Below are 14708 nucleotides of genomic sequence, written 5' to 3' on the forward strand. Positions count from 1 at the left end.
AGGCTGTGGATTAATACCTTTTACTCTGGATCTCCTCTCGCCTTCAAGCCATTCTTCTATAGCGAGGGTTAATCCAACTATTTTCTACTAACATGTCTTCCCCACTGTCTGACAGAGACCAATCTCCCAATGTCACATCGGCCCCCTCAAGCTCTCCTCAGTCACTTTCTGCCTCACTCTCGCTCTCAGCTTCCTCTGGCAAACCCCCTGGCCCAGGATACCCTGAAGGGCCTGGCTCATCCCCTTCAGAATCAGGCCTGGCCTGAGGTGGACAAGGAGCACTCAAAAAACTTATCATATATTTTCTCTCAGGAAAGGCATGAAGCTATAACATTCTTGCTTTGTTATCAGGAAGACAAAACTGCCTTTCTTTCTATTTATTTATTTATTATTAGAGTTGAAAGGGACCTTACAGGTCATCAAGTTCAACCCCCTGCCTGAGCAGGAAATCCTACATCACCCCAGCCAAATGGCAGTCCAATCTCCTCTTGAAAGTGTCCAAAGTTGGGGAGTCCACAACCTCCGCTGGCAGGCCGTTCCACTGGTTGATCGCTCTCACTGTCAGGAAATTCTTATCTCCAGGTTGAATCTTTCCTTGGTCAGTTTCCAACCGTTGTTCCTCGTCCGGCCCTCCCTGGAAAACAGTGTGTCCCCCTCCTCTCTCCCTCCTCTATGTTTCACAGTTGTTGGTTTTTTTGGGGGGGGGGAATTCATACGCTCAATTGGAGGAAGCATGACCCTCCAAAGTGTTTTTTTAAGATTTCTTTTTTTAAAAAAAAGACCTGATGTAAAGTGGATAATCAAAAGTAGTGCAACAGTCCCTTATGCTTTGGAAATAAAGTGAAGCATCACTTGTCCTTCTGAACTCATATTCAAACAGATGGAAACTGCTTGCGCATCAGCACAATTTTTAGATATGTCCTGGCTTTGCAGTAAAATGCTGCTGATGGTGTCATTCAAAGATGTGTAAAGCGCCAGCCCTCGCAGTTATTTCTGGTCTGACGACAGTGTTTGTGGACATTGGAAAATGAGACAGAGGAAGGCAGAGGCTGCATAGCATAGATGCCACAGATTGACGATGAAATGCTTTGGCAGGACAAAGATGAAAAACTTGGCACCTGTCCACTGCATATGAACCTCTCAGTTTCATACTCGCAGCTTAACATTCTAGAAGGCAATTAAACTGTTACCGATAAATTTTTCCAACTTTCATATAATCTCAGATACAGAAGTTCATTAAGGCAGTGATTTTCAACCTTTTTTGAGCCGCGGCACATTTTTTACATTTACAAAATCCTGGGGCACACCACCAACCAAAATGACACAAAATGACACTCTAACACAGTACATATTATACATATAGTTGATAATGTAGTTTCTAAATGTATTTATATTCACTTAGTGTGAAACCTGGGCCTGTTTCAATGAACACAAAAGGGATATCCTGGCAGAAATGGTAGTTTGGGGACCCATGTTTAATTTCCCCAAGGCACATCTGACCATTTCTCACGGCACACTAGTGTGCCGCGGCACACTGGTTGAAAAACACTGCATTAAGATATGTCCTCTTTATGTAAAACATGTCTTTTAGTCCATGACTTTTCCTGGAATTTTTTTTAATCCCCCCCAAAAGGGACAAATCTGAAATAAGTTCAGGATAAACATTTCATTGTTTACAACTTTACTTTACAAAGGAAAGTTTGAGAGCAAAACCAGGAAAAACATATCATCTACTAAAAATACATGAAATCAAGCAGTATATGTAAATAGTTCTGTGTTAGCAAAAACTTCAGAAGAGAAGGATTTAGGAGGAGTGATTTCTGACAGTCTCAAAATGGGTGAGCACTGCAGCCAGGCGGTAAGGAAAGCAAGTAGAATGCTTGGCTGCATAGCTAGATGTATAACAAGCAGGAAGAGGGAGATTATGATTCCGTTGTATAGAATGCTGGTGAGATCACATTTGGAATACTGTGTTCAGTTCTGGAGACCTCACCTGCAAAAAGATTTTGATAAAATTGAAGGGATCCAAAGACGGGCTACAAGAATGGTGGAAGGTCTTAAGCATAAAACTTATCAGGAAAGACTTAATGAACTCAATCTGTATAGTCTGGACTGGAGGACAGAAGGGAAAAGGGGGGACATGATCGAAACACTTAAATGTGTTAAAGGGTTAAATAAGGTTCAGGACAGGAGGGAAGTGTTTTTAATAGGAAAGTGCACACAAGAACAACGGGACACAATCTGAGGTTAGTTGGGGGAAAGATCAGAAGCAACATGAGAAAATATTATTTTACTGAAAGAGTAGTAGATGCTTGGAACAAACTTCCAGCAGACGTGGTTGGTAAATTCACAGTAACTGAATTTAAACATGCCTGGAATAAACATTTCCATCCTAAGATAAAATACAGGAAATAGTATAAGTGCAGACTAGATGGATTATGAGGTCTTTTTCTGCCATCAATCTTCTATATTTCTATACATTTAAAACAGACATTTCAGTTTCTATATTTTTCACATGAATGCAAAAGACTGTATTAAGACCATTTGTACGCTAAAAATTAAATGAATTTTTAAATTAAAGACTAAAGGGGGAAAATTACTTTTCTAAAATAATAAATAAATGTAAAGGATTTTTTTTCTGAGATAAACAACTGTACTTTATAATAAAAGATATTTGATCACTGGGATCACAAAACAAAACAGAATTTAAGTTCCAAGAAGTTTGCAATCTTTCTTAAAGGTATCTCTTAATGTTTAAAAATTTAGTAGATTTATCTGTAGAAACAGGACATTAAATTTCTTCGTAAGTGTTTTACTGTTAATTGTATAAATTAGACAAAATGTTTAGGTTTGGCAAATTATTGAACTATCTCAAAACCCAACAAGTTATAAGTTGGTGTTATTTCCTGCAGCAAGATGATTTATGCCCATGATCCTGACTCTGACAAAAAAATACTTACATTTTTATGCTAGCAAGACTCATTTAGCATGTCAAAATGGGAGCATATGTATATCTTGGGCTGCAGACAATAGTGATGTAATTATATGGCATGTGATTGTGAACAGAACTCCATATGTTCAAATGCACTGCCTATCCTATATGAGCTTGTGAACATTTTTCTCTGGACAGATAGTTGCTTTCCAATTAAACTCTATATTCATTATTTTCTGCTGCTGTAATGAGACATATATTTATGCAGGTCTGTGGCCGAAATTAAAAAAAATGATTTGATTTGTAATTTTATGGATGCAAGCTCATTAGCTACCCCATTTTGACATTTTGCAAATGGTGCAAACAGTAGTAAGGAAAAGAGATTAGATGGATATGGAAGGAAAGAATTAATTAGTTTACATCTCCATATCCTTGCAAATTATCCTTGTTCCTACTTATGCTTACATTGTTTTCTGTTCTTTAAATTTCTCACTTATAATGAGTTGGGACTGCTGTAAATTCAACTGAGTGTTTTTTGTAATTGCTAATCACAAGTGATAAGGTGTAAAATTAATTGCCATGAAAGTATTTCGATTATTCTGACAATTTTGGGAACTGAGTTAGAAGGATCTAGAACAGGGTTGTCACGTGACGAGATGACACCGTGATGACAAGAGTTTGACACCCCTAATCAGAAAAGGCAATAAATATTACCAGAGCTTGAAAGCTTGAAGGTTAACAAGCAACTAAAATTAGATAATTTCTTATGAACAAATGCTTCAAGAGTGTGATTTTTCCTAACAATTTCTCATCCAACTATGATTCCCTTTCAGTCTACTCTCTCTTCTGTCATACGTTTGTTCTATGATTCAGTTTTCATTCATTCTCTCGATATGACCAAGCCACCTCAGTTGTGCTCAATCGCTTATATATTTGGTTCACATTCATTCATTTAATGCGGGCCATATCCGGGGGTGGTTTCCAACTTAACTCACTGCCAGTTCACTCCCTCCCATGCCATGTGGGCATGCCTCGTGGGTGCACTTTGCGCACATGTAGATACACAGTAACAAAACAAAAAAAAACCCAGCAAAGGCAAAAAAAAGATGGTGACCACATCCACAGTGCTGGAACTCAGTTTCTGCACATACTCAAAAGGAAAAAAAATGTAAAAAATAAAAAATGGTGGCTCCCATGGACTGGCACTGACCGATTTGGTTCGGTGACGTCATCACCAGTGGGTCAGTACTAGTTCGGGCAAACCGGTCTGAACCCTGGCCATAACTCTCGTCGTTTTCTTTCTCACAAACTGAAGTTTTCAGTGCATTTATTAGTTTGCTTTCTCTTGACATACCCATAATAAAGACAGAAGCACACTTTTAATTTCATATAATTCAATCACTCATCCATCATAGGTGTAAACAGGAAGTTGTGATTAAATGGCATCAAAGCCTTGTACATAGTATCCACCAGGGGGCAGTGTGTTGTAATTTTTAATACTTTCTGTGTGCTTTTCTTTTTAAAGACTGCTTTTATGAATTGAATACCAAGAAAGAAAGAAAGAAAGAAAGAAAGAAAGAAAGAAAGAAAGAAAGAAAGAAAGAAAGAAAGAAAGAAAGAAAGAAAGAAAGAAACCAAGCAGATGATAGCCAGTTTGGTGTAATGGTTAAAGGTACTATGCTAGAAACTGGGATTGTGACTTTCAGTTTGCGGATAAAATCACTCAGATATGGAAAGACCTTGACTCCAATTGGAATGCAATGTCAGCTGACAACGAGTCAGTTGAGATGACAGGGGCCCGTCCTAGTCCATCTGTTTGGGAGGAGTTTGATCAGGTAACACCTGATGAAGTGGGCAAGGCCAAGGGAACTGTGAGCCACCTGCTTGTTGGACCCATGTCCCTCTTGACTTGTTTTGGCCAGCAGGGAAGTGACACAGAGCTGGGCTCAGGAGATGCTTTTTTGACGGAGAGGTCCTTTCTGGCTCCCTACAAGGAGGCAATTATGTGCCCTCTCCTCAAGAAACCTATGCATGCGCACAACCCCCCTGCATTACCCTCCCCCACACATATGCACAGGCCTCATTGAAGCCACTGGACTTCCAGGAGGCCTGTTGGACTGGAAAAGCAAGTAGGATGCTTGGCTGCATAGCTAGAGGTATAACAAGCAGGAAGAGCGAGATTGTGATCCCTCTATATAGAGCGCTGGTGAGACCCCATTTGGAATACTGTGTTCAGTTCTGGAGACCTCACCTACAAAAAGATATTGACAAAATTGAACGGTCCAAAGACGGGCTACAAGAATGGTGGAAGGTCTTAAGCATAAAACTTACCAGGAAAGACTTAATGAACTAAATCTGTATAGTCTGGAGGACAGAAGGAAAAGGGGGGACATGATCGAAACATTTAAATATGTCAAAGGGTTAAATAAGGTTCAGGAGGGAAGTGTTTTTAATAGGAAAGTGAACACAAGAACAAGGGGACACAATCTGAAGTTAGTTGGGGGAAAGATCAAAAGCAACATGAGAAATCTTACACCTCTGACAATACAAATCTCCAATCTTTTGTTACTACCATCTGATAAGTCAGGGCAGATTCTTTCAAGGTTTCTTTTTCTGCCCATTGTTCAATTCTGGGCTGCTCTTCATTATAACTGATCCTTCCTGCCCGTTGGCTCCAAGGTCATTCTCACATTCCATCACACTCACACATAATTCAATCCATGTATAATCAAACTCTACCGTTGACAAATAAGCCTATTGTGAAAATCAAAACATGAAAATTCTGACAGTTGGCTTCTGCCTTTATTATCTGTCAATGAGAGCTGGTTACGTCAGGAGAAAAAAAAAGGCAGTGGAAATAGATATTTCAGTCTAGTTGGAGGAGAGTAACAGGATTTTGTCCTACATTAAGTGGGTAATGAATAAGAGTTGATACAAAAGTGATTGACTAGTGATTAAAAGAGTACATTGAGGTGGTCTGATCATATGGATAGAGGGAATGAATGAAGATTGAATTACAGAACTTACTTACTTACTTGTTTACTTACTTACTTACTTACTTACTTACTTACTTACTTACCTACCTACCTACCTACCTACTTACTTACTTACTTACTTACTTACTTACTTATTGGATTGGTATGCTGTCCCTCTCCTAGGACTTGGGATGGCTCACAACATAATAAAACAGTATGCAATATCAAGTCTAAAATCCAAATATATTACAGAAGAGGGAGTAGATTGAAAGATAATTCTGAAAAAAAATCATAGTTGGATGACATGAGAAATTATTACAAAAAGTCACAAAGTATTGTTCATAAGAAATAATTTAATTTTGGTTGCTTCCCAATATTAAGAGCTCTCAAGCTCTAGCAATGCAACACATGCATTTTTCATGGAAATCTCTTCTAAATAATTTCTATGTATATCCTAAGGAAAAAAGCACCATTGCAACTTCAGAGCATCAGTGCTTCAAATTGATCCTATTGGTCTACCTTTGAGCCTATTGTCAATAGTGTATTAATTTTTTCAAAGTCCAAACTTGGTAACAGTATTATCCAGAAGTTATATATGCATATAAAATATGTCAACATTGTAATGAAAAATATGAATTCATCCTACCATTCTATTCATTTATTCAAAGTATTAACTATATTTTATGAGTAATTTACCAAGGATAGTTTATCCATAATTTTGAAATAATTATAATTGTATTGTTATTTTAGCAATTAAGCCAACTGCTGTAATTTATGGTACATTGGACCATATGAACTGCAATTGGCTACTCCCCTTGATCTTTGATACATTAGTTTTCAGATCCATATCCACAGTGTATCATATAATATAACTTTCATTGCAAATCTATTTTTGAAAATAGATTTTAATGGCCCCAAACAAAAAATATTTTGTATACGTTTTGTCCTAAATGCATTAAACCACCAAGGGGATGTCATTCTTCCTTGTAATACACCCTGATCATTTAACCATTTGCTAAGAATTGTATCCATTCTCTTCTATGCTTTATTTATTTTACTTATCAAAATTATATAGCTACCCATCTCATTAATGTGATTTTGGGCAGTGTGCAATAAAAGCAGAATAAAACACAGTTTATATAACTGTAAAATTATTGTGATGGCTTTACTTCCATCATAACCTTCTTCTTGCACTTATCAATTAATTCTTCATAAGCATATATACCGTATTTTTGGAGTATAAGACACACCGTTTTACCCGCCCAAAAGAGGGTAAAAATTTGGATGCGTCTTATACACTGAGGTACATTTCCAATTGTAAATGAGATATCTACGTGCTTTTTGCTCTTCATGAAGACTCTGAAAGATTAAAGTGTGAGTAGGCAGTTTTTAAAATGGAATTACCAATCACAGAAAAACTATGCCATTCTCTTAATGTAATCCAGAGGGACTGTTCCTATTAGGGTATTGTGAAACAGCCATTCTGGATTATGATACTATCTATTAATAACATTTCTGCCTCGCTATTTTTAAGTTCAAAGATAAGACATGAAGTCCCTGGCATCCTTCTGCTTTCACTGGCTTTACAGTGAGAGAGATGTTAACAATGACAGTGTCACCAGTGAAATGTTTGCTAATCCAGAGATCTGGCATCACGCATGACACTGCCTGATCATTACTTCCTGTTTATTTTGAACATGGCATTTTTTGGAAATGAAGTCAGAACTTGTGCTGTGACTCTGTAGTCATTCTTCATTTATCTAGTGTCTCAGTCATCGTAATATTTTTTTCTGATGATTTTAAATATCCATTTGATATTCGAAGACAGCAATGAGCTCTTTAAATGAGTACAAAGATTCAAACCCACAATAAAGGATTACAACGTCCATGTAGAACAGAAAACCTTGATCCACACGCTCACATATTGGTCACAGTTCAACAGAAATGCAGAATGTTTCGGTTGTTCCAGATTTTGACTGAAATAAAATTTGGCAGAACTCCGGGAGATTTGCTGGGCAAGTAAGGAAAGCTAGTGTGAGCCAACCATTTATCCACAGTTCCAGGGACGTGGTGGGCCAGAGACTTAATTACGCTGGATGTGCTGAGAAATTGCCAGCACACTGGTGGTTCAAGTCAACCACAACAACACCCAAGCACACAACAGATACAAACTTAAAGTAAACCGCTCCAAACTCGACTGCAAGAAATTTTACTTTAGTAATCGAGTAGTTGATGCATGGAACTCACTACCAGACTCTGTAGTATCATCACCTAACTCCCAAAACTTTATCCTTAGACTATCCACTGTTGACCTCTCCCGATTCCTAAGAGGTCAGGAAGGGGTGTGCATATGTGCACCAGAGTTCCTTCCGTCCCCTGTCCTAATGTTTCTCTCTTACGAGTATCATGTATATAAACTTCGTTATATCTTTGCATATGACCAATACGTACTTGAAAATAAATGAATGAATGAATGAATGAATGAATAAAGTGAGTGAGCACCCATCTCTTGTCCCTAGCTTCTACCCATCTAGCAGTTTGAAAGCATTGTAAGCAAGTAGATAGATGAGTAATCCCATTTTGGTGGTAGGAAACTGCTGGCTCCATACTGCACAGGGAGTTGGAACTGCTACAGGATCTACCTGGACGTGATCAATTAAAGAGAGTGGAAATCCCAGATGAGCTCCCTCTGAGAATGCTGCAGCCCAACCAGTGTGAAGCTAGTTCGCCCTCTTGTGGTGCACCTTTGTAACAAACAGATTAGACTTCTACTGGGTGCATAACATTGTAGCTTCCTTAGTCTTGTATGCCATATTCTGAGTAAGTAAGTAAGTAAGTAAGTAAGTAAGTAAAATGAAATGAATAGAGTAGAGTAGAGTAGAGTAGAGTAGAATAGAATAGATAAATAAATAAATCCCACAATCCCTTTGCCCTGCGTTTCTCAACACATTCTGTTTCTTTCCTTTTTCTGCTCCATTCTGACACCCACATCCCAATGCAGATTATCCCATGACTTGTTCCTCCTTGATCTACCTGCAGTCCGACTGCAGCATATTCTATCCTTTCTGAACCTTCCCAATGTCCCCTCCTTCTGCCAATTAACCTCCCATTTTACCAGTGGTTCTCAGCATGGCATCACTTCATCTGCCTCACTGCTTTCTTGTTTTCATCTTTCCACTGACACTGTACTACACAGCTGCATAGCTGGCCTTCCCAATTTCCAAATACTTCCCCCCCCCCCCCTCCCGTTGTATCAACTCAGTTGCCACCCTAATGCCTATGTGCACAATTGCATACTTGTAGTCCATACGTGGTTCCTTAGTCTTATCTTCTCCTAAAATGTTTCTGGCCAAAATCACATTGTAGTCAAAGCACCTCTGCCTTGTTTCCTACATAGTCCAAAACATTGAAACCATGAAACATTACAGCATAGATTATTCTAACCTAGTTGTTTGTGCATGGAATGTAATTGCCTTCCTTCCTTCCTTCCTTCCTTCCTTCCTTCCTTCCTTTTATACAGTTGCCCATCCCAAAGCAATGACTCTAGGCCAGTGATGATGAACCTTTTTTGGTTTGTGTGCCAAAAGGAAGTGTGTTCTAGCATGTGGACAGGCCTTTTTGAAGCCTGGTAGGTGAAAAAAAATGTCCAAACGGGCAAAATGGACATTTGGGAAAATGCACTTCTGTTTTGCCATTCTACTGTTTTTTTGCACTCCGGAGGGTTCAGGGAAGCTTCCTGAAGCTCTGAAGTGCAAAAAAGAAGCACAACAGGCAAATTGGAAGTTTGGAAAACACTCTTCTGGTTTGCCCATTGTGCTGTTTTTTGCATTCTGGGGCTTCAGGAAGCTTCCCCGAACCCTCTGGTGTGCAAAAAAACATCATAACAGCATACCGGAAGTGCATTTTTCTGAACCTCTGATTTGTCCATTGGGGAATTTTTTTTGCCTTTGGGGCTTCAGGGAAACTTTCCTGAAGTTTCTGGTGGATGAAATGGCCTTTTCCATGGCTGAAAATCAGCTGGCCCATGTGCTGAAGCTGAAACATGGCAAAGTTTTGCATGCCCTCCGATATAGCTCCACGTGCCACTTGTTGCACATGTTCCATAGGTTCTCCATCACAGCTCTAGACAGTAACAGAGGATTAAAATAAAAACCAGAATACAATATAAATACAATACAATACTTTTGAAGTTTGAAGCTTGTTTTCTTTTGAAGAAAACCTAAAAGACTTACATTTTAATGTAAACATAAAAATATTTATGTTTTAATGTAAACATACTATTCATACTTTTGGAAGCATTTTGGCTTTTGATATGGCAACAGAGGTATTTTATGCCAAAAATGCCCACAGCCATTAGTCTAGCGCCAATTCCCCCAACAGAGCTTCAAGCTGATTGGCTAGAAGGTCAGAGGGACAGCCCCACTGTAAACGCCTGATTGATCAGATTGCAAAAATATGTTTCAAGGTGCCAGAATAGAAGCTTCAGTTCCTGTCACCATGAGAAATTTGTCTTTTCCCATGGTTTTATGTGACCCCTGTGAAATGGTTGTTTGATCCCCAAAGGGGTCCTGACCCCAAGGTTGAGAACCACTGATCTAAATGCTATTGCTATTGTTATTAAGCAACAAGAGTTGCTAGTTCCAATTATTTATTTATTTATTTTATTTATTTTATTTATTTCTTACATTTGTATGCCTCCCCTCTCTGTAGACTTGGGGGGGGGGGCTAACAACAGTAATAAACAGCATGTAACAAATCTAATGTTTAAAATAATTTAAAAACCCTTATTAAAACCAAATATACACACAAACATACCATGCATAAATTTTGTAGGCCTAGGGGGAAAGGGGTAGTTCAGTTCCCCCAAGCCTGACGACAGAGGTGGGTTTTGAGGAGCTTATGAAAGGCAAGGAGGGTGGGAGCTGGTTCCAGAGGGTCGGGGCCACCACAGAGAAGGCCTTTCCCCTGGGTCCCGCCAGACGACATTGTTTAGTTGACGGGACCCGAGGAAGACCGACTCTGTGGGACCTAACTGGTTGCTGGGATTCGTGCGGCAGAAGGCGGACCCGGATGTATTCTGGTCAGTAAGTGAGGACTATCTGTAATTATAGTCAGTAAATGAGGACTATCTGTAATTCACCATAGCCATAAGGAATTAAGGAAATAGGAATGCATGCTTACATTGTGCTCATCTATCTGGTCCCGATCACTACCCAGAGCAAGACAGAGATACAATGATGGCATATTCCCTGCAGCAGCAATTGGTACCCCCATTCAATTACTTCCTGTTCACCTGAGTCACTTACTGGAGCTGTACATGTCTGCATATATGTCCCACTTTACCTTTTCATCCCTTACCTTTACCTTTACCTTTTCATCCCTTAACTTTACCTTTTCATCCCTTATCATAAAAAAAACTCAGGTGAAGTATATATTTCCTTGAAAGATGCCAGTTAGCTTTAAGTTGAATTTTGAACACTCCGCACTTCCTGGTATCTGTGTTTCTTCTTGTAAATATTTCTACCTCAGGTGTAAGCAGTGAAGGGCTGCCAAACATTTTACTATCACACTGTGGATGTGGCTTATAGAAACATAGAAACATAGAAACATAGAAGTCTGACGGCAGAAAAAGACCTCCTGGTCCATGTAGTCTGCCCTTATACTATTTCCTGTATTTTATCTTGCAATGGATATATGTTTATCCCAGGCATGTTTAAATTCAGTTACTGTGGATTTACCAACCACGTCTGTTGGAAGTTTGTTCCAAGGATCTACTACTCTTTCAGTGAAATAATATTTTCTCACGTTGCTTTTGATCTTTCCCCCAACTAACTTCAGATTGTGTCCCCTTGTTCTTGTGTTCACTTTCCTATTAAAAACACTTCCCTCCTGGACCTTATTTAACCCTTTAACATATTTAAATGTTTCGATCATGTCCCCCCTTTTCCTTCTGTCTTCCAGACTATACAGATTGAGTTCATTAAGTCTTTCCTGATACGTTTTATGCTTAAGACCTTCCACCATTCTTGTAGCCCGTCTTTGGACCCATTCAATTTTGTCAATATCTTTTTGTAGCTGAGGTCTCCAGAACTGAACACAGTATTCCAAATGTGGTCTCACCAGCGCTCTATATAAGGGGATCACAATCTCCCTCTTCCTGCTTGTTATACCTCTAGCAATGCAGCCAAGCATCCTACTTGCTTTTCCTACTGCCCGACCACACTGCTCACCCATTTTGAGGCTGTCAGAAATCACTACCCCTAAATCCTTCTCTTCTGAAGTTTTTGCTAACACAGAACTGCCAATGCAATATTCAGATTGAGGATTCCTTTTCTCCTTATTTTGTGGGTGTGGCTTGTTGACCATGGGATCAGGTGGGAGTGGCTTGATGATCATGTGACCGGATGGGTGCCTTAAAGGTCATGTGACTGGCTTAAAGGTGGCCAACTTGGCATCACTCACGTCAAGGGTTTGGGTTAGGGTTAGAGTGCCTGGCCTCTCCTTGACTCAGAGAGATACATTTTCCCTATCTGTTTACTATTACTGAACATCCAAAATTTAATTCAATGTATATATGCCAGCCTTGTGGAAATGTATCTGATTCATAGTTCATCAAGATTGTGGTTTGTTGGTTCCCTGTTCAAGACTGGGTGTGGAATTTCTGGACTTTTGGAATTGGACTCAATTACCCAGTTACTGGGTGAGAAATTGGATTGCATTTAACCTGTGCCTTGTGTGTACCAGAAAATCCCTTTGACATTTAAAAAGGGAGTTTTTTCTGCTTTTCTATTGATAAAGACTTTTGGTTTTCCTTCTATCGTGTGGTGTGTGTCTTTTTGGACTAATTACCCTGTAATTACGGGCAGTTGGGACACGCCGGCAGGACATAAACTGTATGTGTATGTACACATGCACGCACAGCTCTTCTAAAATGATACACATTCAACCTCATTTACTGTGATAGGAAAAACATACCCAGAGCCCAGAAGGGGAAAAAAGAAAAAGCTTCCAATTTTTCTACTGGTTCTGCATACCTGACCATACCCATAGGAGCCCATCACTGGGTGTAAGCATGCTACAATACATAGAGACTTATTCTTACTTCTACATAAGCAATCTTAGCTGTCCAATCATGGCAATATGTTGACATATATTTCTAGGCATTTCCAATCCTAATGGCTCCCTCTAGACATGCATGAGTTCTGTAATTCCACTGTGAATAAATATCCCAAAGAAAAGGTAGAAGATACTCTGTGTGAGATCTGAACCAGCTATCAATTTAATGAGCCTTTGTGATTAGCAGAGAAGATTACAGAGCTAGCCTGAGTGTTGTTGCCAAGTCTGTCTGGAGGTCACAGGAAAATAATCATTTTCCTGTGACCTCCAGAGAACGTTCAAATTAGTCATCCTTGGAGCAGCAAACAAATGTGTTTCTTCCTTTAAAAACCAAAATTCATTTGTTTTATCTATGAGAGTTGGATTTTCTTCTTCCATGGGAAGAATGGAGGCGGAAGTGTGGAGGTGTTTTAAGTCCATGTAAGAATCAAAGCTTGTAAAAGTGCCACCAGAGAATACATTTGTTTCCATTTTTCTCCAATGCCAATGATAAATTAAAACTGATTCTGATTTTTATGATGTGCATTATGACTGTAAACACTGAGGTTTCTCTTATCTTATTCCATCTTTCTTCAGCACGTGACATTCCAAGTGCTAATCAATAATTTGTCCCACAGAATCAGAAGAGGATGAGAGTCAGTTTGGTCTAGAGTTTAAGGCGCCAGGCAAGAAACTAGGAGACTGGGAGTTTTAGTGCTGCTGTGGGCTTGAACACCAGCTGGGTGATCTTGGGCCAGTCACTTTCTCTTTCAGCCCAACTCACCACCCAGGATTGTTGTTGTAGGGAAAATAGGAGGAGAAAGGAGTAATGTATTGGTATGCTTGCTACCTTGAGTTGTTTATAAATATAATAAAGGTGGGATATGCTGCATGTTTCAGATATAAGACACACTGGTTTATAAGATGCGCCAAGATTTCAAAGAGATAAGTAAAGAAAAAAGGTTTTTGTCCTCCCTGCCCCCCCCCGGAGCACTCTGCAAGCCTCCCAAACCCTCTGTGCACCCCATTTTTGTGAGAAATGGGCCCATTTCTTTTATTTTTGCAAAAATGGGATTCAGGGGTGGGGCTTCAGGAGATCAAAAATGGCTGTATTGGGTGTGTAAGATGCACCATTTCCACCCACATTTTGGGGGGGAGGTACCCCTCTTAGCAATAGCGACTGCGAAAGAGACCTCGGAGTCTTGGTGGACAATCAACTAAACATGAGCCAGCAATGTGCAGCAGCAGCCAAAAAAGCCAACACAATCCTAAGCTGCATCAACAGGGGAATACACTCCAAGACCAGGGAAGTCTTAATACCACTCTACTACGCCATGGTCCGACCACACTTGGAGTACTGTATTCAGTTCTGGTCACCACACTTCAAAAGAGACATTGAAACTCTGGAGAAGGTGCAAAAAAGAGCAACCAAGATGATTAAGGGATTGGAAACCAAGACTTACGAAGAGAGACTGAGGGAACTGGGCATGGATAGTCTAGAGAAAAGGAGGGCCAGAGCGGACATGATAGCAGTCTACAAGTATACGAGGGGATGTCACAGAGAGGAGGGGATCACTTTATTCTTCAGGGCACCAGAGGGCCGGATGAGGAACAACGGCTGGAAGCTGACCAAGGAGAGATTCAACATGGAGATAAGGAGGAATTTCCTGACAGCCAGAGCGATCAACCAGTGGAACAACCTACCA

The sequence above is a fragment of the Erythrolamprus reginae genome, chromosome 1 (assembly GCF_031021105.1).
Source record: "Erythrolamprus reginae isolate rEryReg1 chromosome 1, rEryReg1.hap1, whole genome shotgun sequence".
In the NCBI taxonomy this organism is placed as follows: domain Eukaryota; kingdom Metazoa; phylum Chordata; class Lepidosauria; order Squamata; family Dipsadidae; genus Erythrolamprus; species Erythrolamprus reginae.